Below are 25,661 nucleotides of genomic sequence, written 5' to 3' on the forward strand. Positions count from 1 at the left end.
TTTTATTCTTTTGTAGAGATGGGGTTTCACCATGTTGCTTAGGGTGGTCTTGAACTCCTGGACTCAAGTGATCCACTCCCTTCAGCCTCCCCAAGTGCTGGGATTACAGGTATGAGCCACTTCTACTTTTAACCTACGTATATCATGATGTTTGAGGTGAGTTTCCTATATATAGAATATACTTCAGTAGTTTTGTTTTTCCCTTCTAACAATCTCATTATTTTAATTGGTTTGTTTAGACCATTCACAATTAATGTTAGTGTTGATATGTTTGGACTTAGGCTTACCATTTTATAATTTGTTTTACATTTGTTCTCCATGTCTTTTGTTCCTTTGTCTCACCTTTCCTTCTTCTTTTGGGTTATTCAAATATCTTTAGTAATCCATTTTAATTGTGACTTTTGTTTTTGAAGATAGTGGTGTTGGTTTTTTTGAAATCTTGTCATAGGAAATATTGTTTGTTGATGTTTAAAGAGTTTCCACTCCTTGTTATTGATTTAGTGATAATAATAACAATAGCAGCAGCTATGGTATAATGGGCACCTGATTTCATCTTATCATGTCATTGAATTTTTTGTTATTATCTTTAATGGTTGCAGAATATTCCATCATTTGGATATGATATTTTATCTAACCTCTTCTTTGATACTGGACATAAATTTCATTTTAGGGTTCCACTCTAATAAATCATGTTACAATGAACATCTTTGTGTTTTGGGTTTTTCGTCAGAATATTCTTAGGCTTGGAATAAGTGCCCTTTCCATACCTAATCTATAATCTTTATAACAATGCTGCCAGGTTAAGATTTTTTAAAATTTTATAGCTAAATCAAACTGAGATTTAAAGGGCTTAAATATCTTGCTCAAGGTTACCTTAATGATAATGGGAGGAATCAGAGGCCAACACTCATCTGGCACCAAAGCCTGTGCTCTTTCCATAGTACCTTTCACAGATTTGGCACATATGACTTCATTGCACAGAACTTCACTAATGGTCATAGCTCAGTCTGTGAAATTACCTAACTGTTAAAATGATCAGTGTAAAACACATTTTGTGTCATGGCAGATAATCCATTTTTCCTGAGCCTCATGACTCATGTGAGAAAGGCCTTTTGTTCCCTGTGACCAGGAAACCCACAGGTCACAACATGTGAGCAAGATTCCCTGATGATCTGTCTCCAGCCTTAGGGAATACCACACTACTAGTATGGATCTACTACCGATAGTTTAGTTATCTTTATTTGATAATGCTTCTTTTCTTTTGCTTCAGATGGTGTATCCCAGTGTTTCTTGTGCTTCATTGTTAAATTGGGATTGTATATTGATACAGTGGTCTATTGTTTCAGTTTTTATTGGATCATAAAGCTCCATAAAGAATAGATGGTGTATATTTGTTTCTGATGCTGTTACGTCCTTGGACTCTGCCAGTGGATGTTTTTATAGTGTCTGCTGTATTTATTATGTGTGTTATTCTTGTGTTGCCACAAGAATCCTGTGTTACCATTTATTGTAAATCAGATTCTTGCTGTTTGTGCTGGGTGTTCAGGCTCCAAGAGGGATCACTGAGATGCTCCAACTATACACCCTATAAATTCTGCATTCTCCAGGAACTTTGAGTTATGTCGTAGAGATGGTCTATTAAGCCACTTAGATACCAGGCATCAATTTTATTTTGCTAACGATAATCAAAAGATGGTTCATTTATCATGAGATGTATATTTGGATGCGATCATCTGAACGTGTTCTGCCCTATTAAAGCAATGTTTTAAATGTTTACAAGGAGAAAGGAAACTAGCGTTTGTTGAGTATGTACTGATAGAATTACTTTACATGTACTATCTTCCATAATCCTCTCCTTGAGTTTGAAAGGCAGGTACTTTTAACATATTATTTCACAGATTTTGAAATTCATACTCAAAGACCTTAATTCATGCAAGCCCATATAGGTACTGATATGCAGCTTAAACTATATGACTCCAAATCCTGTAAGCACTTCAAGCAGAATGTTTGCCCCACCATTTTTTCCCCATGCCAGCTGTCATCGATCATCTATTTCCAGTGAACTTCTGCCTTTTCCAATTATTTTAGTGACTGACTATAATTTTGATTCTATTCCATAATAATAATAATTAACAAAGAGAAAATAGTGTAATGATGAATAGCACAGACTTTGGAACCAGACTATCTGTGTTCAAACTCCAGCTCTGTTATTTATTGGCTCTGCAACTTTGGGCAAATCATGTAACTTCTATGTGTTTCAGTTTCCTCATTTGATTTGTGGGGGATAATAACAGTACTTAGAGGGTTGCTATGAGGACTACATGAGTTATTATTTGTAAAGATCTTCGAATAGTGCTTGCTACATTGAGAGTCCTATACATAAATGTTTTTCAAATAAGTAACATTTATTTCTAATTTATTGTGTAGCAGATGCTTCACTAAACATTGTAAAGATGATGCAAATATAAGGGTGCTTCTATTATCACCTCCATTTTATGAAGGAGGACACAAAGGCTTAGGAAGGGTAACAACTAGTCCAAGATCATACTGGTGGAAAGCTCACTGTGTAAAACTTAGAAAACTAAAATAAATATGAGATAGCAGAATAAAGCTCACTCACAGTTCTACTACATAGAGATTATTATTGCTAACATTTGGATTATTTCCCTCATTTTATGCACATTAACATAGATTACTGAAATCATATTGAAGGTATCATTGTCTATCTTCACTTTCTTCCATAACATTATTTTTAAAATTTTTATCATGTCATTGAATTTTTTGTTATTAACTTTAATGGTTGCAGAATATTCCATCATTTGGATTTGATGTTTTGTCTAACCCCTTCTTTGATATTGGACATAAATTCCATTTCAGGGTTGTGCACTAATCATGTTACAATGGACATATTTGTCTGCATTTTGGATTTTTCCTCAGAATATTTTTAGGCTTAGAATACTGTGCCAAATAATCAACATGTTTAAGTCTCTAATAAACAAATAGGCTAAAATTTTCAAAGGAGCCTAAAAATAATTATAAGGAAAAAATGTAAAAAGAAACGAATCAGGTTCCAAAGATGTAGGGTTTTTTAAAAATTAGAATTTTCCTTTTAAGATAATTGTAGATTTACAGGTATTGGTAAGAAATAATACAGAGATCCTGTATACCCTTTGTTCCATTTTGCTCCATGGTGACATCTTGTAAAACTGTAGTACATTATGACAATCAGCACAGCTCATTGATACAGTCAAGATACAGAGCATTTCTTCTTCTTTTTCTTATTCTTCTGCTTTTTTTTTTTTTTTTCTTTTTTGATTCTCTGTCATCCAAGCTGGAGTGCAGTGGCGCCATCTCGGCTCACTGCAACCCCTGCCTCCCAGGTTCAAGCAATTCTTGTGCCTCAGCCACTTGAGTAGCTGGGATTACAGGCACCCGCCACCACGCCCAGCTCACTTGTATTTTCAGTAGAGATGGGGTTTCACCATGTTGGCCAGGCTGGTCTTGAACTCCTTGACCTCAGGTGATCTGCCCGCCTCGGCCTCCCAAAGTGCTGGAATTACAGGTGTGAGCTACTGCACCCGGCCAAGATACAAAGCATTACCGTCACCTCAAGGGTCCTTCGTGTTGCCCTTTTGTAGCCACGTATACCTCCCTCTAACCCCCATCCCTGACCCTTGGCAATCATGAATCCATTCTCTATTTTTATAGTTTTGTCATTTCAAGAATGTGATATACATAAAATAATAAAATATGCAATTATTTAGAATTGGCTTTTTTCACTTAACATCGTTCCTGGAGATTTGTCCAAGTCTTGTGTGTATCAGTAGCCTGTCTTTGCTGAGTTGCCTTCCACGGTGTGGATGTACCACCATTTGTCTAACCATTCACCCGTTGAAGGACATTTGGGTTGCTCCTGGTTTCTGGCTATTAAGAATAAAGGTGCTATAAACATTTTTGTACTGGTTTTGCGTCACTATGACCTTGGCTTTCCTTTTCGTGCAGACCTGTAAGCCTTGGGTTGGCAACTTCTCAGTTCAGTCCACAGTGCCCACTTCTCTGGAGCTCTATGGAATACACTAACTTTCAGCCCCTCCAAGCTCTGGATCCTGTAGACATTGCTCACCCCTTTCTCAGGGCCCACCCTGCATGCACTGCACACACTGTGTTGGAGGCAAACAGCAGCCAGCCAACCTGCCTGCAAGTGGCTCGCTCATGGCTCTCCACCTCTGCCTGCTACCCCATCTTCTCCACCTGCTCCCACATGGCAGGCTGTCGTCACAGGCAGCCTGTGCTTAGCTCTCAAGTTGCACGCCCCTAATGCCTGGCTGGTTTCTCAGGCAGGAGGAGAGCTGTTTCCTGCCACCAGCATCCACCACCTTGTTCTCTTTCAGCATCCTCTGTAGGTCTTTTCTCTCCAGCCAGTCCAGACTCACTTCTTTTTGGCACCTCCTTCAACTCAGGGACTTGGGTTTTCTCTACACACAGCGGGGAGCATTCTGCACGTATATGGGATTGCAGTGCTACACCCTGATCTTGTCAGGTTTGTCTCCTTCCCACTAGCCGGCAACTCGTTAAGGCTAAAATTCATTAATCTTCATACCCTACAAAGAACCAGTAAAGTGCCTTTACATAGCATACCAATATTGAATTAAATGAATTAAATGAACGATTTAATAAATGACGAATTTCTTGAAAGCATCGAGGAAATGTCCTGATAACACAGATTCCGGCTACATCCCAGGGTTCCACCCTTCTGCTGGAAACTTGGCCCATAAGCCTTGCAGTCCTCCTTGGCTGCTAATTTTCCAACCGTGGCTTTACACCTGTTTCATTTTACAATATTTATTGGGAAAGCATTTTAGCTGCTTATTATAGTCAGATATCATCCGTGACAAGCCATTTTCCTTGAATTAGCCCAGTGAGAAATATTTCTAAAGGCATTAAATGAAATCATCCAGACGCTTCCCATGGCCAGCTGGATGCAGCAGCCACGTTCAGCTCCCCCGGCTTGAATACAGAGTGGTTTATGTTTTCAGTCGGCTCCAGGCCGCAAAGCTGCTGCTAATTCTCCCACTAATAAATGGGGCTTTAACAAATTCTACTAAGTAAAAGTAACAGGAGCATTTACAACTATGTTTTCAGTAAATTAGATGAGATAATGTAGTGCCTGGTGCATAGTAAGCGCCCAGTAAATGGTAACTGTTGTGATGCTGGACACTACACCAATAATGGTTATGGAAAAATAACATCAAAGATGAAGCCTGTAGGGAAAAAATTTTTAAAGGTTGGTAGAAAATAAGGTCATATAAATAATTGCTTGAAGGGTTAGGAATAAGGAAAATAGGCCAGGCCTGGTGGCTCACACCTGTAATCCCAGCACTTTGGGAGGCCGAGGTGGGTGGATGGCTTGAGCTCAGGAGTTTGAGACCAACCTGGGCAATATGATGAAACCCCGTCTCTACAAAACAGAAACATTAGCTGGCTGTGGTGGCATGTGCCTGAAATCCCAGCTACGTGGGAGGCTGAGGCACGAGAATTGCTTGAACCTGGGAGGTGGAAGTTGCAGTGAGCCGAGATTGTGCTACTGCACTCCAGCCTGGGTTACAGAGGGAACTGTCTCAATTAAAAAAAAAAAAAAAAAAAAAAAAGGAGTAAGGAAAATAATGCTGAAGAAAGAAAATCATTTTAATTAAAAATTAAAAGGATGAAAATAGAGGAGTTAGGAGAATCGATAGAAAGTGAAATAGGCAATGTGCATTTCATAACGTGTTTAAAAATGCAAGTTACGTGCTTCTGCATTTGTCCTGGAAGATCGCACGCACTTAATCAAATCACACTGTCTCACACTGGGTTTCCAAAAACTGACATACACCCAAGCAACATTTCCGACAACATGGTAAGTAGAAAATTGTGATTATTTCCTTACATAATTATTTCAGAGAATTTTGAGTAAATACAGACATTCCCACTGAAACTTGAAGTTATAAAACATGTACTACACCACTCTGAGGTTCTATCTGGGCTCTGAAATACCACCTGTGATGTTACCAAGATGCCTAAACTGGTGGGATGTGTAGAGAAACTCTTATTAACTCCAGGATCAGGACCCTTTCCCCCAAATATCTTTTCTTAGCTTCTTGATGCCATATTTCTTTGCTTTTGTTATTAAATATGAAAACATTTATCTTGGCCAGCCTTAAACTAAATGATCAATCTTGGTTTTAGTAATGCCTGTTCAAAGTACTACTATATTAATATTAGTTTTGGATGTGCCAGTCTTTTGTCACTTGAGTTGATAAATCTGGAGATAGAATTTTAAAGCACAATGCCTCTGGACGATTATCTTTTGTTCCAGGGTGAATAGAACACTGATTCTTACATAGCCTGTGAGCAAGAACAGGGTGATTTTGGTGGAAATAAAATGCAACATGAGTTTTCCCAGCCAGCCATGCGAGGTCCTCAGCTGAGGGACAGCAAGATTGAAGGACGATCGAAATGAAAGAGGTTAACTGCGGCACAGAATTTCCAATGGGGACTGTGTTAGAGGTGGTAGCCATGAGACAGGGCCAGCTGACACCCGTGGGGACGCACTGCAGCAGCTGGATGAATGAGGGCTATGAGCGACAATGAGTTTGGAGCCGATTTTGCCATAGGTCAGAGAGAACAGCTGGCAGGATGTCATCTCCCCATCTCCAACCAGCAAATAGGTGGCAATCTTTTACTCTAGCAAAGAGCTAGAAACAAATATTTCTGCATTAGTAACAAACCACGGAGGTAGTTTAAGGGATTTTTTCAATAAATAGATCTTGAGGGAGGCAGTTATAATAAAGCAGGATAATTAGCAAACTTTCCTAGGTAATATATTCATAGGACAAGGAAAATCCTAATTTCCCCCTTGAATTTATTGGCTGGCTAGAGCCAATTATATTTACATTTTAAACTCACAGAAAAATATCAGTAACTACTTTTTTTTTTTAAAAAAAAACAACAACTAGGGATACAAATAATGACAGCAAAAATCCATTTTTTTAGAAGTTGGCAAAAAACAGTATTTTATGAAAATAAAAGACATAGTTTATCCCAGTGGTTTAAAATTAACACAAACATCTTTTAGACACTTATCCTATCATAGCAACATATAATTTAAAACAACTTCCTTCAGATTTAGAAGCAGTACTTAAACAGAACTGCTAATTGACACTTAGTGAGAAACAATTTATGGTGTATTTCATTTTTCATTGCTATAAAACTGGTTTAAAATAATGAGGCTCATGAAGGATATGACCCAGACCATAAAATGTACTTATTAGAGTTGTTTGATAAATCACAAAGGGGAGATTCTCACCTCTTAATAAGTGTAAGGCACTGTGATGTGAGAGCCAGACACAGAGAGGGTGCGGCAGGTGTCCTGGTAGCACGTGGGCCCTCTCTCTCTCCAGGTGTTGGAGAACGGTGCGTCTCTGAATGTCCAGCCACCCTCACTTCCCCTGATCTTTAGTATGCAATCTAGTGTCCAGACACAGTGAAGCTGGATGCCAGGGTAGGAAAACAACCTAACCAGGGATCCCATCTGGGTTCTGTCAGACCCTGAAGATAGGACCAGCATCCCCAGGCTTACAGCTTCCTGTAATCTAGCTAGAAATGCTCCTCCCAGGGCCATCCCTGTACAGGAGCTTCATTCACACATTCATATGCTCATTCGTCTTTTTGCTTTTTCATTCCCCAAATGTGCCTTGAGTATCTACTTAAACACAGCAGACATGGTCTCCACCCCTCTGGAGCTTGCAAGGGAGAACGGGGAAGGTGTTAAATGCATTGAGGGGGACTACAGAGCACATGGGAACTCTATACAATGGGGACATGGCAGACAGGAAGACTCCAATGATGAGGGATCCACGAAGGATGGGGAGGCAGGGAATGGGGCACCTGAATCCCCTAAGGGAGTTGTAAACCCAACTAGATTGTTTTACTGACCACAGGCGCTGCTATTCACAAGGTTATGAGCCAAGAAAGTACCAGCCATTGCAACCTCAAGGAGCTATGGATGTGCTGAGAGCTCAGTAAATGAGCAGGGACTCAGGGACAGGTCAAAGAGGCTGCAGAGGTGGGACCTTTGAGACCAGAGTCAACTGACTAAGAATAAAGCAGGCCTGTCTCTTGGATGGGGTAACTGGGCAGCCACCCTAGGCTTGTAAGATTTCTGTCTTTAACAATATCCCAAGGGTGCAATAGAAGATGTCAATAGTATGGCCTCCTTTCAAGTGTGTTTCCCAGAGCAGCCCTAGCATTAGCTGAGTTGCCTGGGAGCCCCATGCCTTTCTGTCTGTGGCCCTGACTATAGTGCTATACAGTGGGTGCTATCATGGATGGGTTTTGCTCATTTCCTGAACAAAAACAAGATAACTAGTTGCACCTCAGCAGCCTTGGTTCAGGGAGCATTTAAGACCTGCCACAACACTGGAAGTTCCAGCAAATGTCCAGAGAAGCAGGCAAGGGAGATACATCTGAGGACCCCTTCCCTTGTCATTATCATATTACATAAGCCATGCCCTTTTCTGTCATAGACACCCCTTCCTAGAAAGAAACTATGGAAGACAGATGAATATGAGAGATTAGGCGTTTTGCCTGAAAAGGAATATCATCCTTAGAGGATGGTTCACATTAAGGGATTGTACTGAGATTATGGAATGGAGTAAATTTTTTTCCTCGCTAGCTGGTGAATGAGGCACCTCATAATTCACTAAAAAACCATGTTTCTTCGAATGTAGTTAATTTATGACCCCACAATTTGCATAATGGAATATTATATATCTATTTAAAATAATGATTCAGGTCTATATTTGATAACTTAGAAAGCTGTCCATGATACATTAGAGTGAAAAAGCAAGTCACAGAACTTTAAGTATACTTTAATTCTGTTTATGTAAAACCGTGTGAGTGTACTCAAGCATAAAACGAAGTCTGAAAAGGTGTTCACCAAAATATTAACATGGATTATCTCTGGATGATAATATCAGATGACTTCTTTTTCACTTTCTTCATACTTTTCTGGATTGCCTTAATATGCTTCTACAGTGAGAATGCTTTGTTTTTATAGGAGCTAGGTTAATTTTAAAAAAACTTATTAGTAACTTTTGAAAGTGGAATTCTTATTTACTTAATTCCTTGCAGATTATTCTTTTTCTTGGATAGGAAGCCAAAGTACTCTTCAGAGATGCATTGCCTAGTTGAGCAACTTCACCATAGCAGTTTCTGTCTGTTGCTGAGAGGCTACCTGGTAACTTCCTACAGCCAGCCATCCTATGTGAACTGTAACTTCCCCGTAAGAAAAAAATATCTATCTTTGACATTATTGTGGCAGATCCTCCAGAGAGTCTGAAGACACGGGCTCTTCCTATATCCTTGTAACTGAATTTCTAGGGAAAAAATAATTCATGAAAATTGTTAATATCACTTTACTTTTTTAAAGTACAAAATAAAGGCTAAGTCGTCAAAAGAAGAGGTGAGAATTTGAAGAACACTGCTCTTTGGGGAAGGAAGGACACTAGGTTGGGTTGAATTTGCTTCCTAGCCCATTCATGTTTATTATCAGGAATTTGGAGGTCAGCGTCAGAGCATAACCTTTCCAATGAATATTGCATACCAAGCCGTCAGCACTGGCATTTCAGAGAGTCTTCCAGGAGCTGGCGGTGAAGCACAGTGACCTAATCCAAATCAGAGTGGAATGAAGTCTTGAAAGCACCATCCTTCCCTCTCTCGGCTTGGGTAGCAGAAAGCACATTTACTCAGTGACAAGGAAACATTGTGTGCTGTGTCCACCGTGTCATGGATATCCTGGTCTAAAGTGACAGGATATTGGAAGGAAATTGTTTTTTAATCTAAAATGTGTTTAGAGTTTCTAAACTTAGTTTAGTATTTTATGATTGGATTTTCTAGAAGAGACACAGGTAGATTTGAGCCCTGACAATACGCTGGGCACGTGGAGAGCTATCTAAGAACAAATGCCTGCTCCGGCAGTTCAGACACAGGTCCTGGCTCACCCTCCAGCCCCAAACCCTTCTGCTCTCCTCTTTGCTGGCTTGTCTCCGGCTGCACCAGGCTCCAGCCACAACAGGATTTTTGCTGTTTCTCAAATACAACAAACATGATCTGGTGAAAGGCATTTGCTGTTTCCTTTCCTCTGCCTGGATCTTCTCAGCTCAAACATCACCTAGCAGAGTCTCCTTCCCTATAAAGATAGCACCCTACTCTCTATGCAGTCACTCCTACACGAGCGTGCCCCTGCTTTATTTTATACATAGCACTTATTCCTCCCTAATCTATTGTGTATTTGCTTATTTGTCTACCCCCACCAGAATGCCAGCTTCATGAAAAGAACTATTGTATGTTTTGTTCACTACAGCGTCCCTAGCACCTAGAGCAGTGCCTGACACATGGTAGATATCCAGTAGGGTTTTGTTGAAATGAATGAATAAATGAATGATTGAATTCACTTTACCCAATGCACATGTTCCCAAGTAATTGTATATAAGTTAATTATGAGTGGAAACATTTTAAATGCACTAGGAAAAAGTTGTTCAAATGAATCCTATCTTTAACCAATTCTATAAAAGGAATTATAATTCCCAGCTTGCCTTTTGCTTTGATCTGAGTTTTGGAGTTAGATTTTCGTAACAGCCAGATCCACCTGTATGTGGCTCTGTGCATGATGGAGAACATTCCAAGAGTCATCTAGACTCATCTGGGCTTTCTGTATAAATGGTATTGTGATTAGAGTTCTCACTACTTCTGGATCTGTCTATTGGCCCCTCATGAAGACCAGTAGAACTGAAGGACATGATGGAAAGGAGGAATGATATTAAAATATTAACAGCCAGTATAACCCCCATCTCCTGCTGTGGCAGGGCTTAACCCTTTAGTTGGTGGATCTTGGGTAGGTCTAGGGGCTTCAAGGCAGCTGGGGCGGGGCAGCAGCATGACACGTGCTGCTGCCTTCAGGCTGACCATCAGCTCCAGGGAGTGGAGCTTGCAGATTGCTCAGGCCATATGCAGGTGGATTTCCCTGGTAAGTGCCAAAGTCGTGGATCTACCACTCGGCTATGAGGCTCTCCTGGCCTGGGCTGGGAGCACCTGGCACAGTGCCTACACTTGGTGGGTGCTTAATTAACGTTTGATCATTGCATTCATTATCTGAGAGAACTTGGTGAGAAAATCTAACTTGAAAGTGCTTTTTCATCTGCAGAGGTGCTTTTATCACTGGCACAGTGAGGGTTTTCTCATAATAGTAGCATGCTAGGTCCAGTGCTTTATTTAAGTCACCAGGAGAGGGTAACAATAAAGTCTGCATAGGCCAGATCCAGGTTTTGTGGAGCCTGAACTGCTTACAATTTGGGTGGTCCTCTTTGAGAGAATGAATACAAAATTAGAGAGTCTAGAAAGAGGCCTGGGTACATAAGAAACCTGGAAGCGTGAGCTTCAGTGGTTTGACAGTGAATCTGCTTCCAGGTCTGGGTGTGCTGACAGCCTTGGGATTTGCCTTTATCAGGCAACTTCTGGGGTGGGCTTGCTGAGGTCCTGTTTGCTGGAGGAGGCAGTACGCCCTGAGAACTATCTTGTCCTAAGGAATGGTTGAGCCTACTAATAACGATGCCTCAGTCATCATAGAATCAAGTCTGAGAAGAGCGCGAGGTCTTCTCAGAGCTGCTTTCTCTCAAGCTCTGTAAGATACAGCAGCCCAGAGACAAAAGCATAGAAGACATGAGCGGCATCTTCTTGCCTCTATTTTGAAGTGGGCTGCAATGCCGGAGCATGCTGGTGTCACACAAAGGTGGGGGTGGGGACAGCTTGATGCTGGCTGCAGAGACCACCATCTGGGTATCTTCCTGCCCTCCCAGGCAGCAGTGAAGGTTGGGAGATTTTAGTATAAAAGCCAAAATTGACAAGTGAGATCTAATTAAACTAAAGAGCTTCTGCACAGCAAAATAAACTACCATCAAAGCAAACAGACAACCTACAGAGTGGGAGAAAATTTTTGCGATCTATCCATCTGACGAAGGTCTAATATCCAGAATCTATAGGGAACTTAAATATACAAAAATAAAACAATCCCATTAAAAAGTGAGCAATTGACATAAACAGATACTTCTCAAAAGAAGACATTCATGCGGCCAACAAACATGAAAAAAAGCTCATTATCACTGGTCATTAGAGAAATGCAAATCAAAACCATGATGAGATACCATCTCAAGCCAGCCAGAATGGTGCTTATTAAAAAGCCGAGAAATAACAGATGCTGGTGAGGTTGCAGAGGAACAAGAAGGCTTTTACGCTGTTGGTAGGAATGTAAATTCATTCAACATTGTGCAAGACATTGTGGCGATTCCTCAAGGATCTAGAACCAGAAATATCATTTGACCTGGCAGTCCCATTACTGGGTATATACCCAAAGGAATATAAATCATTCTCTTATAAAAATACATGCACACGTATGTTCACTGAAGTACTATTCACAATAGCAAAGACATGGAGTCAACCCAAATGCCCATCAATGATAGATTGGATAAAGAAAATGTGGTACATATACACCATGGAATACTATGCAGCCACAAACAGGAATGGGATCATGTCCTTTGTAGAGACGTGGATGGAGCTGGAAGCCATTATCCTCAGCAAACTAATGCAGGAATGGAAAATCAAACACCATATGTTCTCACTTATAAGTGGGAGCTGAACAATGAGAACACATGGACACAGGAGGGGAAAAACACACACTGGGGCCTGTGGGGCAGAGGCTGCAGGGAGGGAGAGCATCAGAAAAAATAGCTAATGCATGCAGGGCTTAATACCTAGGTGATGGGTTGATAGGTGCAGCAAACCACCATGGCACACATTTACCTATGTAACAACCTGCACATCCTACACATGTACCACAGAACTTTAAAGAATGATAGTTGTCCTTTGAGGGGCACATACGTGCTGGGGAACTTTATGTGCATTCTCTCTAATTCTTACAGGAACCCCGCGAGATAAATATCATTAACCCTGTTTCCAGGTGTAATAGAATGTCAAATTTGCTCACAGAATGTGCAGACGTGCAAAGACAACGTAGACTCTATTTTCTCTAGCTGACTTGAACCTTCTTATGAGTCCACACCCTGCTGGGTAGCACAAAACTGACTCTTGCCAATTAACAGTGTCTCAATGTCTTCTGGTTTATAGCCTCTTTCCTATTTAAATAGTCAAGGTTTCCTAAGTTAAATTCCCTATCAGGGCTGTTTTCATTTGTCTTTTAATTAGTCTCTTTTGGATGACTCATTCTCCCTTGATGATCCCGTTCTCTTGCAGCATTTCTTACTCCCTGCTTCTTGCCCACAGATGGTCCTGAGTGTTTGTAGGACTCACTGGGATTCCACAGGGTCAGGGATGGGATTTCTGGACTCTCACTGCTCTCTAACAGGGGAGGCTGGTCTGGTGTACACCAGGTCTGGGTGGCCAGGGGAGGAAAATGGACCCACTGGTCTTCGAGGGTGACAGGTGCCTGGAACTGCCAGGCTCTGGTTGGCTGTCCTGTAGTGAAGTCTGCACGAGGCAATGACTCAGCACCTTCGTGTCCTGTCTCTGTGCTGGGGCACATGGAAACTTGTGGATCCCTGTATGTCATGTACCGGCCACAGGGATCCCCATGCCTTGGGCGGCGGGGGATCACACTGGCTTGCCACTCTCCCAGTCCCTCTCTTACCATGATCCCTGGGGCTGGAAGGGGCCATGCTTCCACTACCTCCATGTCCCCTGCAGGTTCTCTCCAACTTGGCATGCATGACAGCTCTGTGGTACAGCTCAGTGGCCTTCTAACTTTTTTTTCTGTCTGTGTCCTCAAAACCTTCTAAAAAGCTACAATCTCCTTTAAAGATGCCTTTTATCTAAATTATACTAGATGCCTTTTATCTAAATTAAATAGTTGCAAAGGATGTAATTATTGGTATCTTGCAAATGTTGGTATTTTAGGGTACAACTGTTATATCACTCTTTTAAACTTATCCAATAGAATCTAAATACCATAGTGATTTAATACCCATGTTTCAAAAAAACACATGAACGAGCTCTTTTTTATCAGTTGTAAGTTACATAATGTTTATCTCTTTCCTTGAAATTGTATTTCCATTTCATTTCTGCAGAACTTTATCCTAACATGATGTATTCTTATGCTTGAAAGTCTTTTATGAATTACCCTATCATTCTTCTCAACAAAAATTTGTATATAAGTTGAACATTTTCAATTGTTATTTTTTTTGTCACCACAGCACTCTCCTAGAAAATTTATTATGGATTAAGTTCAATTAAAATTATTTTTGATACATAGTTGATCAAAGTTATACATATATAGGTACACACACATACACACTATGCATTTTATGGTTAGTTATTTAAACATAGGTTTTGCACCCTAGGACAAGGCTTCTTGGTGAGATTGGAGGTGAGTGCCTTTCTCTGTAGAGTCAGGGAAGGGCACTTGTGTAGGGGGAGATAGGAAAGGGTCACAGACACACACTGCAGGTGGAAGAGGACACTGATTTCCTTATAATGATCTGGACCCAGAGGTGCCTTGGTAAGCAGGAAGTTTCTGGAAGTCTGAAGACCACTGTGCCCCAACCCTGGCTCCCCAGGTATTAATAAGGGAGTGGCCACACTAGTTCCACCCTTTCCTTCTCTGGGACAATAAACCTCATGTAAATGCACAGGCTTAGACAACAGCAAGAAAATACAAATAAGGATCAGTGCTTTATAAACGTCAATATATTACCTGTACCACAGAGGTAAGGAAATTAGGATGTGGAGATGTTAAAAGAGCTTGTCTACATATTAAGCCAGTTGGTGGCAAAGCAGAGATTTGAAATCAGATTGGAATCCTTCCTCTCTACAGCACTGTGGTTTCAAAGTGAGCCCATGGATAGCCGCATCAGCATCAAGTCTCTTTTCAAAGTGATTTAAAATTCCTGGGCGCCACCTTTAAAATTCCACACGCCTCCAGTGTGTCTGGAGGTGGGGCCTGAACATTTATTTCTTTAAGAGCTCCCCTAAATGATTCTGAAGCTGGGCCAGGGTTGAGGCACAAGAGCCTACATTTGTTCATGAGCACAGAGGACACCCTGCTCCCAGAAGCAGCATTCAAGACCCAGGTGGGAGGAACTTGGCAGGAGATAGAAGCTGGAGGTCTCCAGAGGGGCACCTTCTTGTTGGTTTTTTTTTTTTTTTTTTTGGAGATGGAGTCTCGCTCTGTCACCCAGGCTGGAGGGCAGTGGGGCAATCTCGATTCATTGCAATCTCTGCCTCCCGGGTTCAAGCGATTCTTGTGCCTCAGCCTCTTGAGTAGCTGGGATTACAGGTGCACACCACCAAGCCCAGTTAATTTTTTGTATTTTTAGTAGAGATGGGGTTTCGCCATGTAGGCCAGGCAGGTCTCGAACTCCTGACCTCAGGTGATCTGCCCGCCTTGGCCTCCCAAAGTGCTGGGACTACAGGTGTGAGCTACCGTGTCTGGGCTGTTGGTTGGTTTTGTTGTGACCATTTAGATGGCCTTGCTTTGAAGCCCAGGCTCCAAGACCTGGGAATCTTAGGTGCCAGGGGTATCAGGAGGGAGGAGGAAGCACACCTTCCTCTGGCAGCTTCTGCTCAGGGCTGCTTTTAAGGCGCCTGTTGTGGATTCTGGTGCTTTGCTTCTGATCTCTGGTGAAGATCTCTATGCTCCTGGAAAATCAGCCTGGAGCAAACTCAGGGTCTTGGGATACTGGTTGCCATCTATCTCCAATATCGTGGGGAACAGCCCATCATGAACTGATCTCTTTGATAAACTCAGCTCAAGGACATCCTTAGTGCTTTGTCGGCAAGGCAGCCCTTTTCCTTGGGCCCTCTCTGGGCCCCTTCCATGTTGGATTTCCTCCACAGCTGTTATGACTTTGACAGTCTTGGGACTAATTCCCTACCTTGCAGGGCAGCTAAAAGGGAGGGAACACTCATTGCAGTCTGACAATCTGAGCTTTCTTCTGGGGCAGAATGACCTTAAGGAAAGTCGGGTGTCATCAACAATCACCAAATCCCAAACCCAGCTCTCCGGCTATACTCCGCTTAGAGCTGGGTTTGGGAGAACTGGGTTAATGCACACCTCTTTCTAGCAAGGAAAGATGAAAACATTTTTCCTATGCAGGAGGGCCAGAGGGTAAGTATTACAGTGGAGGGAAAGATGGTAGATCTATTTATCACTGTGTTGTCACTTGAAGGGAAAACAAGCTTTATTCCCACTTGCCATGGGGCCCAGGTGGATGCCAATTGAGTTACTAAATTTCTATCTGAAAAATGGTGCCCAATACTAGAGCCTTCAGGGGACATCCTTAATGGGAAGCATTGGCAGAGCAATAAATATCGGGCCGCAGTTCTTGCCTGGGCATGCTGACTCCAACGCTGATGCTGCACACTTGTTTACTCATCTTTTTCTGGAGACAGTCCCCAGACTCGGGAATCTGAGGGATTGTCCCAACAATACTTTAAGCCTTCCATTAGGCCTCTGTGCCAAGCACTAATGAGGCCCAAGTCCTGCAGCAAAACTCCAGCCCCTCCTTCCTCATCAACTCAGTTTTACTCTTTCTGCCAACTCTGGCAATTGACTCATGAGAAATCCTGTTAGAGGATTTTTTTTTTTCCCTCTTTAAAACCCACTCACTCCACACCTCATAAAGGTTACAGAGAGGTGCAGTAATGGTCTGGCAGACATGTACCTAGTGAGATAAATTTTCCATTGTGAAAGCATCTACTCCTCAATTTGGTTCTGATGTAGAAGGAACAAAATCCCTTACCTGACTTCCTGAAAGTTGCCAAGATGTGACATAGAAAGCATATGAGGAGCCCAGGGGATTTGGTACTGGTATCTCATTAGAGGCACTGAAATTTATGATATATCAAAATTTTAGTGGGAGGTTTAAGGAAGATTCAAGATTTGGACAGTTAATGCTATGATTTCCTTAAAAGCATGAGGCACTGAGTAGCAATGGATATTTTTGATCATCCAAAAAAAAAAAAATCCCCTTCTCTATGGAAACTTAAAGTCTTAAGAAATAGTTTAATTTCAGCTCTTCTGTCTACAGGCAAGAGAGTAATCTCTGGTCGCAGAGAATAATCCCTGTCACTAACATCACGGAGAATTAAAGACACAACTGCTAACACCTTCTACCTCTCCAGGAGAATGGCTTTACCAATGTCTTCCAGAATGCCCAATCAAAAGAATTTTCCCGATTTCTTTGTACCATTAGGCAGTTCTACATTTATTCAATCATTCAACAAACTACTGCTGTGTTGAATGAACAAAACAGGCAGGTTCTCTGGATTACAGCTGAGCAAGGGGGAATTAAGGATGAGTGGGGAGGTGAAGATCACATAGTCCAGGGGCTTGAACCAGGACCCAGATGCTGCCAGTAGTGTAAGGAGAGGCACACAGAGTTGTGATCTGTTTTGAAAATGTAATGATAGAACTCACGGAAGAATAGGAAACGAAAGGATGGACAACTGGTTTCCAACAGAAACAACCTGGGGGATCCAGGTGCATAAGATGAAGAAGAGCAGAACAGGCATACTTTTTTTCCTCCTGCAGTTCTGACCATTCTTTCCCTTTTCTTTGTGAGTTTCTTTCACTTTGTAAGTCCTTTAAACGTCGATGTTTTCAGGAAATTTATCCTCAGCCTTCTTTTCTCCCATGTGAGTTATTTCTTCCACATCCGTGGCTTCACTTACAAAGCAGATGACTCTCAAAGCCATGCAGACAGCTCAGGCCTGTCCACTGAGTTCCGTATCCATGTTGCCCACCAAACACTGGGTCTTTTCATGGGGATGTTTCTTAGGCATTTGAATTTGAACGTGTTGAAAATGGAACTCCCCTTCTCCCCCAGCCATCTTCCACTACTCACTATCTGTCTGTGCTAACTTGTCCTGCTCCTATGTTTCCTGGCTTCGGTCATTGGACCGCCAGCCTGCAGGTCACCCAAATCAGCATCCTGGAAGGCATTTGAGATCCTCCTTGCCCTCTCACAGCATTCCTCTTCTCACTCTATGTTATTGACTCTCTAGCTTGTATATTTCTTGGCTCTGCCTTCTGCTCTTCATCTCCCCCTCCAGCTTCACAATTTCTGTCCTTGTAATTTCTCATCTAGGGACCACAATGTCTTCCAACTGTTCCCTCTGTCTCAGTCTTGATTCCTTTCAATCCATCCTCCATGCTGCTCCCAGAATGATCTTATTCTCCCCTCCAAAGCTGGTAGGTGGCTCACCACCTCCTTAAGAATAAAGCCCTTTGCACATTAGCTTAAAACTTCCAAAGCCCAACTCCTGCTAACAACCACAGTGTCATCTCATTTCACGCTTGATAGAAGTCATCCTTGCACCTTCCTTAATACCTATCTCATGACCTTTCCTGTGCAATGTGCCCTGGGGTTGAAAGGCCTTCTCCTCCTCTCCCTTATTCACTTGATTTGTACCCACCTTCAAATTCATTGAAATCCTCCCTTCTCTTGGAAAGCTTCCCTGAGTCCTCCGGCTGACGTGGGCACCCTCTCTCTGTGTGTTCTTATCCCTTCATTAGGCATTCTGTACCCCAGGCCGTCACTGTTAATTGACTCCAGTAGGTGGCAAGTTCTGGAGAACAGGGTTTCTTTCTTATGTTCTTCTGTATACTTAGCACCAAGCACTGGATACACTGGTAACCATCAATACATTTAGCTCAATGAGTGAACAAACTGGTTTTTATGCATTTTGCAGAGAAGCTCTATGAGAAATATAGATCCTGCCAGGCGCGGTGGCTCACACCTGTAATCCCAGCACTTTGGGAGGCCGAGATGGGTGGATCACCTGAGGTTGGGAGTTCGAGACCAGCCTGACCAACATGGAGAAACCCCATCTCTACTAAAAATACAAAATTAGCCAGGCATGGTGGTGCATGCCTGTAATCCCAACTATTCAGGAGGCTGAGGCAGGAAAATTGCTTGAACATGAGAGGTGGAGGTTGCGTTGAGCTGAGATCGTGCCATTGCACTCTAGCCTGGGCAATGAGAGCAAAACTCTGTCTCAAAAAAAAAAAATATATATATATATATGTATATGTGTGTGTATATATATATGTATATGTATATATATATGTATATGTATATATATGTATATATATATATATATATAGAGAGAGAGAGAGAGAGAGAGAGAGAGATCCATATATACAAACTATGGTTTCATCTTTTTTGTCTTGAAAAATATTATTTATTAATATCCCTTAGACTGATTACAATAAAAATACAGAAAGCCTTGACTGAGTCTCAGCTGTGAAGAATAAGACGATAAAATTCACACACACTCATTAACTAGTATCCTCTCTTAATCTTGAAATTGCATCCTATTGGACAAATGATTTATGTTTACTGTAGGAGTGTAAACAGCACTCTAATTCATGAATATTAAGCAGCATCTGTATGTCATTTAAATAAGGGAATTACTATCCTGGGAAAGTTAGAAATGGGAAAAGTAAAAACAAAAATGAAAACAAGAAAAAAATTTGGAAGAGCTCAAAAGGTTTGTCTTACCATTGGCATAAATTATAACTCTCATGGAGCAGGAACACTGCCTGGTTCACTTGGCATTCCCAATGCCAAATGCATTGCTTAGCCCAGAATACGTGAAGAAGGAAGGAAAGAGAAAAAATAGGAATAAAAGATGATGAAGACTGGATGACATGGGAGCAACAATGGGCACATTTTAAAAATACACGTGCAGTTTGTTCTTACATGAGACATGCACAGAATTTTCAATGGAAGGGTGGTCACTCAACTTCATACTTAGCTTTTTTTAACCCACCTTTCTACTTCTGGGACAGGAAAAGCCTGAAACTATGCTTCTCAGACTTCTTAGCTAGCTGGCTTACTAGATTCTGCTAGTGGGAGGTAGTGATGGGAGACTACCAGCTCCAGGCAGCAGTAGCAGCAATGGAAGCAGCATCAGTGGGCAGCAAGCGCCTCTCCTGGGTTCCTCCTCAGTAGCCAGGTGATTCCCACTGTGGCAGCCAGGAGAGTGCAGTGGACATGGGCCAGGACATTTTGTCCCCCTTGCTCTTCTAAGCCCTTTCCACAGTTACTTAGCTTTGAGAAATTTTGCAGTTTGGCTTTTTGTGCTCCCCAATCCCTCCAACACCCCATGAACCATTTACCTGTATGAAATGCCCTCTGAAATATCTGGAATATTTTCCATTTTCTTGATTAGACACTGGCTGCTCCACAGACATCGACCACCAGACATTGACAAATGCGTAAATTAACATATCCATGTTTGGTTAAAGGTATACAAAGCCTCTTTCAACGGTAAAATGCATTTGAAACCAAATAATACATGAAATAAAGAAGCCAGTTGCTAGCAATGGGTATATTAAGTGTAATCTCTCTTTAATAGTGGGAGATTCTTTGATTTTTAAATCAGAAAAGGTAAAGAGATGTTAGTAGCCTCAGAGGCCTCTAGACCAGGTCATCTATCAGCCAGTTGTCTGCCTTTGGCAACCACCTCAACTCTTTCTGCCTTAGTTTCACTCTCTGTAAAATGAAAAGGGCCCAATTACAGCTCTCAGTAAGATTCTAAGACTGAAGTGTCGGGGATTTATACCTTTGAGTAAAGTCTTCCTTGGACAGCTGGGAGGAAAATCCCGCAGATATAAGGAGACTCTGGGCTTGGCTAGAGCTCCCAGGTAGCCTGAACCTGATATGCATATCTGTGGGCATCCTGTTAGCACATCGGAACGCCATTCCTTGCCAGAGGTTTGTCTTTGCTGTGCGCCTAGGAATCATTTCAAAAGCTGTGGATGCCAAGTCATTGCCGTGGCAGTGACCTCTTATGACCCTTCCCATTATACTCACAAATGCAATAAAGCAAGTTCATGCAAGGTGCGTATGATGAAATTAATAGCCCTATAACAAATACGAGGATTGTGCCAGGAATCTGTCACATTATTAAATACAAAAGAACATTTGTAGACATTGCAAGCCTGCTTTCTGCTGGTAAGTTTGCTCTGCTATATTATCTTTGATTTATGTCTCTTAATGTGTTCCCCAGTCACCATATATATTTTGTTAATATTAATGTATTTATGCATCTTGAAATCACCTAATTAATCCCTTGCTTTCCCAATGAGTTATGTAAGTTGGTGGATTTATATGATAAATATTATAATGAAGAAAACACAACAGTGGAGCATAAAATACTAACTTGATTTACCATACCCATGGCAAAGAAGTTTAGACTATGGTTTCCCCTCTGAAATTAACTAATATTTCTTATTGCTTTTCGTAATTAAAACTTATCTCTTTCCTATATCCTAAGGGTACCATTTTTATTCCTGAAAATATGTAGGAGCTACTATGTATCAAGTCACTGTGTTGGGGGTTTTGGAGAATATTAAACTAAGCAATAAACACACTCCCCTCCCTAGGTACTTAATTTTATTTATTTTTTAAATCTAGGACAATGTCTCTCCATTCAGCACTATTGACATTTGGCATTTGCAGCCAGATAATTTTTTCTTTTCTTTTCTTTCTTTTTTTATTTTTTTATTTTTTGAGATGGGGTCTTGCTCTGTCACCCAGGCTGGAGTGCAGTGGCACCATCATGACTCACTGAAGCCTCGACCTCCTGGGCTCAAGCAATCCTCTCACCTCAGCCTCCTGAGTAGCTGGGACTACAGGGGTGCACCACCATGTCTGGCTAATTAAAAAAAATTTTAGTAGAGATGGGGTGTTACTATGTTGTCCAGGTTGGCCAGATAATTCTTTGTTATGGGTGCAGGTTCTATGAATTGAAGGATGCTTAGTACCACCCCTGGCCTCTACCCACTATATAGCAATGCACACCTTTCCAGCTGTGACAACCAAAAATGTCTCCAGACATTGCCAGATGTCCCACAGGGGGACAAAACGGCCACCACCACCTGCCGTTAAGAACCACTGCCCTGGTAGGAGATTTAGGCCTCCATTCAGGCCTCTAGATGGTTAGAGCTCTGCGAGGAGCTCCAGACTGAGCTCCTCACTGCTTTGGTCACCTCTGTCTACTCAGCACTTAGCACAGTGCCTGGCACATCATGGAGCCTAAATAATACTTGTCGAATGTTAGATGAATAAATACACATATCACAATGCAGAATAGGCCAATAGCGAGGTATAAATAGAACACTAGAAGAGTCCAGAAAAGGAATACACTGATACTGGAGGGATAGGGGCCCAGGAAGAAGAATTCCTGGAGGAGAGATTGTGGAAAAATGAGGTTGAGGAAGGCATCTTAAGCAGAAATGCTCTGAGAGTGGATGAGGATGAGCTGGGAGATCAGTCGACCTGGAGTGTAGGGTGGGCAGAAGATCGGTTGAAGATAGGGCAAAAAGAACTTGAACTCAGTTCATGGAAGGTCTGGACATGCAAGTTAAAACCACAGTGAAACGTCACCTCACTCCAGTAAGACTAGCTATCATCAAAAAGACAAAAGATAACAAGCATTGTCAAGGATGTGGAGTAAAGGGTACCCTTACACACTGTTGGTAGGAATATAAATTAGGACAACCATTATGGAAAATAATATAGGGTTCCTCAAAAAGAAAAAAAATGGAACTACCATATCATCCAGCAGTACAACTACTGGGTGTATATTCAAAGGAAATGAAGCCAGTATGTCAAAGTGATATCTGCACCCCTGTATTTATTGCAGCACTATTCACAATAGCCAAGATACGGAATCAACCTAAATGTCTATGTGTGAACACACATGTGAGATGATTAATGGGTATATTATTAATTGTGCTATAGTTTATAAGAGAAGAAGGTTGGAACCAACATAAATGTCCACCCTATGGAATTGGTTAGATACACAACCATAGCAAAGAATAAAGCGGCTGTTCATGTAAATATGGAATGACCACCAAGAGCTATTGTTGAATGAAAGAAGCAAAGTGCCAAACAGTGGCAAAACATGTTACCATTTTCATATCATTATGATAAAAAAATGAAGGATGAAATTTCAGAAAGTGTATTTATAGATGCCTAAAATATTTCTGGAGTATACACAAACTTGATGAAATTGGTTGCTATTGGGAAAGGAATTCAGTTGCTGGAGGTCTGGGGCAAAAGGAGAATTCTTATTATGTATATGCTTTTGAATTCTTTGAATTTAGAACTTGAAAATGTACTACCTATGCAAAGAAATTAAATTTAAAATATTAAAAGTGATTGTCCACAAATGATTTCAGTTCAATTCCTGATATGTTTATAGGTATAACAACAACAAGAACCAACAACCTCAAGCAAACGTGTTATTTATAACCCAAGCTGCCTTCTAAGGGAAGTCATTGCCCATGGAGAGTGAGTCTCCTTGTTCTGCTGAGCATAGCAATTGTTTCTACACGTGAATTTGGGGGTAGGTGCAGAATTTCTCTGCATAAGAAAGAGATTCTTCCCAGGAGGCGGTGGTTGCTGTAAGCTGAGATCCCGCCATTGCACTCCAGCCTGGGAGACAAGAGCAAAACTCCGTCTAAAAAAAAAAAAAAAGAGGTTCTTAGGTTAATTTAAGAGAGAATAAGTGAGAAGGAAATTTGGGATGGGAGAGAGTAGAAGGAGATGTGATGAGAGTGAAAGGCTGGGTTTGCTACATGGGACAGAGATAGACTATAAAAAACTGAAGACCAGAGCAACCAGAATGAACTAGACAGAATTGTATATTGTTTTTCTTGGGTGCGTAATGCGATGTTGCTTCGCTGTGATCCTCAAATCTTAATTATGGTACATGCAACAGTTCTGAACATCTTTCAAAGGGTTGTTGGGCAGACCAAATGCATCATTATACACAGGTGCTTTGAATAGTGCTTGATATATAGTAAGTACTCAATGTCTTAGTTATTAATAATAATTATTACTATTTGAACTTGTTTTGAAGGTGAGGATTTAGGAGAGTGGATACTTAGTTTGGGTCAATTCCAGAGTAGAGATCAATGGACAAGATGCAGAGTGAAAAACAAAATTACAGCAGAAGCTGGGAATTGGAGGTCAAAGATGATATAAGTATAAATATTTGAGGATCTGAGGAATTTTGGGGAGAGAGCTTAGGGCTTTGGGCTTTGATAAGAGGGCATGAATTCATCTTACCTAGATCTTAAGTGTCTGTGAAATCCCAGCTAACATCTGAGTTACAGAGCTAACAAGCACCCCAAGTTCCTATGGCTCTGATTACAAACGGACAGCAAAAATGTTCCCATATGCCCTGACTGAAACTCAGCACCTGCGTGATCCCGAAGTGGACACTGAGGAGGCTGTCAGGGAAGAATCTGATATTGAAATGAAGGTCATTGCTGCCCATCTAACATTTTATAGCTAGTTTTGTAATATGGTCTATCATAATGAAAACCAATAGCACACTTACAGACTGTCATTATCCAAATTGTATAGAGATTGTTACTATGGTTTTGTAGGTTACAACAGTGAATGTAGCTCCTGGAGGAGCCCACCCAGACATATCCTGCACTTCTGGGTGTCTGTTGGATATAGAAAGTAGAGGTCCGATTAGCCTCAAGGTCATTGCTGAGACCAGAGTTTGCTGGGATTTGATGCGGTTATTTACAATGTTGTCTTCTAGGAGGTAGTGCCTCTAGGGAATTACATAACACCACCGGCAGCTGTTGTGTAGATTTAAACTGAAATTGGGTTATAAGAAAATGGTTTTGGGAGTCAAAACACTTGGTGTTTCTTCCTGTCTCAATTATCTGATTGTTGTCATTAGAGCCCCCAAATTATTTAACTTAACTTTGTTCCTACAGCAGGTTTTGTGTCGTGGGAGGAATTTTTTAAAGCAAGAGTAAACTGATTATTCATATTTATTTCCCTAGGATATAATGTTACGTATGAGGGCAGCCTGAAATGATGATTTGGAATCAGAAAGCCTATGTTTGAGGGCTGGCTGTACCACTTAGCTGGCAAATTTGGGCTGTCCCATGAATCCCCACACACAGGATTTTCCTTTTTAAAGGTTTGCATTCTCTTTGTAAATGCTCATACCTCTGGGAAAGTGCCATGCCTGAACCCTCCCACCTTCTCTATCTATCCATCTATGTTTATGTATCTATGTATCTACCTACCTACCTACCTACCTACCTACCTACCTACCTATCATCTATCTCTAGCTAAGCAATCTATCCTTTACTGTTCATTAAATTCTTTTGTAAAAGCAATATCTGAGTAAGGAGGGGAACCAGAAGTGGTTGAGGCTGAACAGAACATTTCTGAGTCTTTCTGCCCTTGCCCTGGCTGGTGCTGATCTCCTGGTTTTCATACACAGGCTCTGGCCCTCCTTTCTAAACAAGGCATATCCTGGCAGCGGGAGAGCATGGTAAGGAGATCTCAGTGGCATTGGCTGCTTACTTTAGGACCGAGCCTGTGCATTACAGCCTGGGCAAGCTCATCTTGGATGGATCCCTGATCCATCCTGGAACACATCCACTGTGGCAACCTCATTCCATTTCACGTTCCAGGCATTTGTCAGAATGAACTCATAGGCTCCAAGATGGATCAGTGCCTCTGCTGGAGCCGTGAAATCTGACAGTTGGCAGCCTCCTTGCAAAG

At 41.5% G+C, this 25,661-nt stretch overlaps 1 long non-coding RNA gene across 1 annotated transcript in view; it reads left to right on the forward strand.

Moving 5' to 3' along the window:
- LOC106635478 (uncharacterized) overlaps positions 1-25,661 on the forward strand; it is a 201,765-nt gene that overhangs the window by 107,180 nt on the left and 68,924 nt on the right. Inside the window, exon 3 of the long non-coding RNA XR_010109811.1 lies at positions 17-109. This is a non-coding gene — a long non-coding RNA (uncharacterized LOC106635478). The remainder of the gene's footprint in view (positions 1-16; positions 110-25,661) is intronic.

Source organism: Pan paniscus, chromosome 15 (assembly GCF_029289425.2).
Source record: "Pan paniscus chromosome 15, NHGRI_mPanPan1-v2.0_pri, whole genome shotgun sequence".
NCBI lineage: Eukaryota > Metazoa > Chordata > Mammalia > Primates > Hominidae > Pan > Pan paniscus.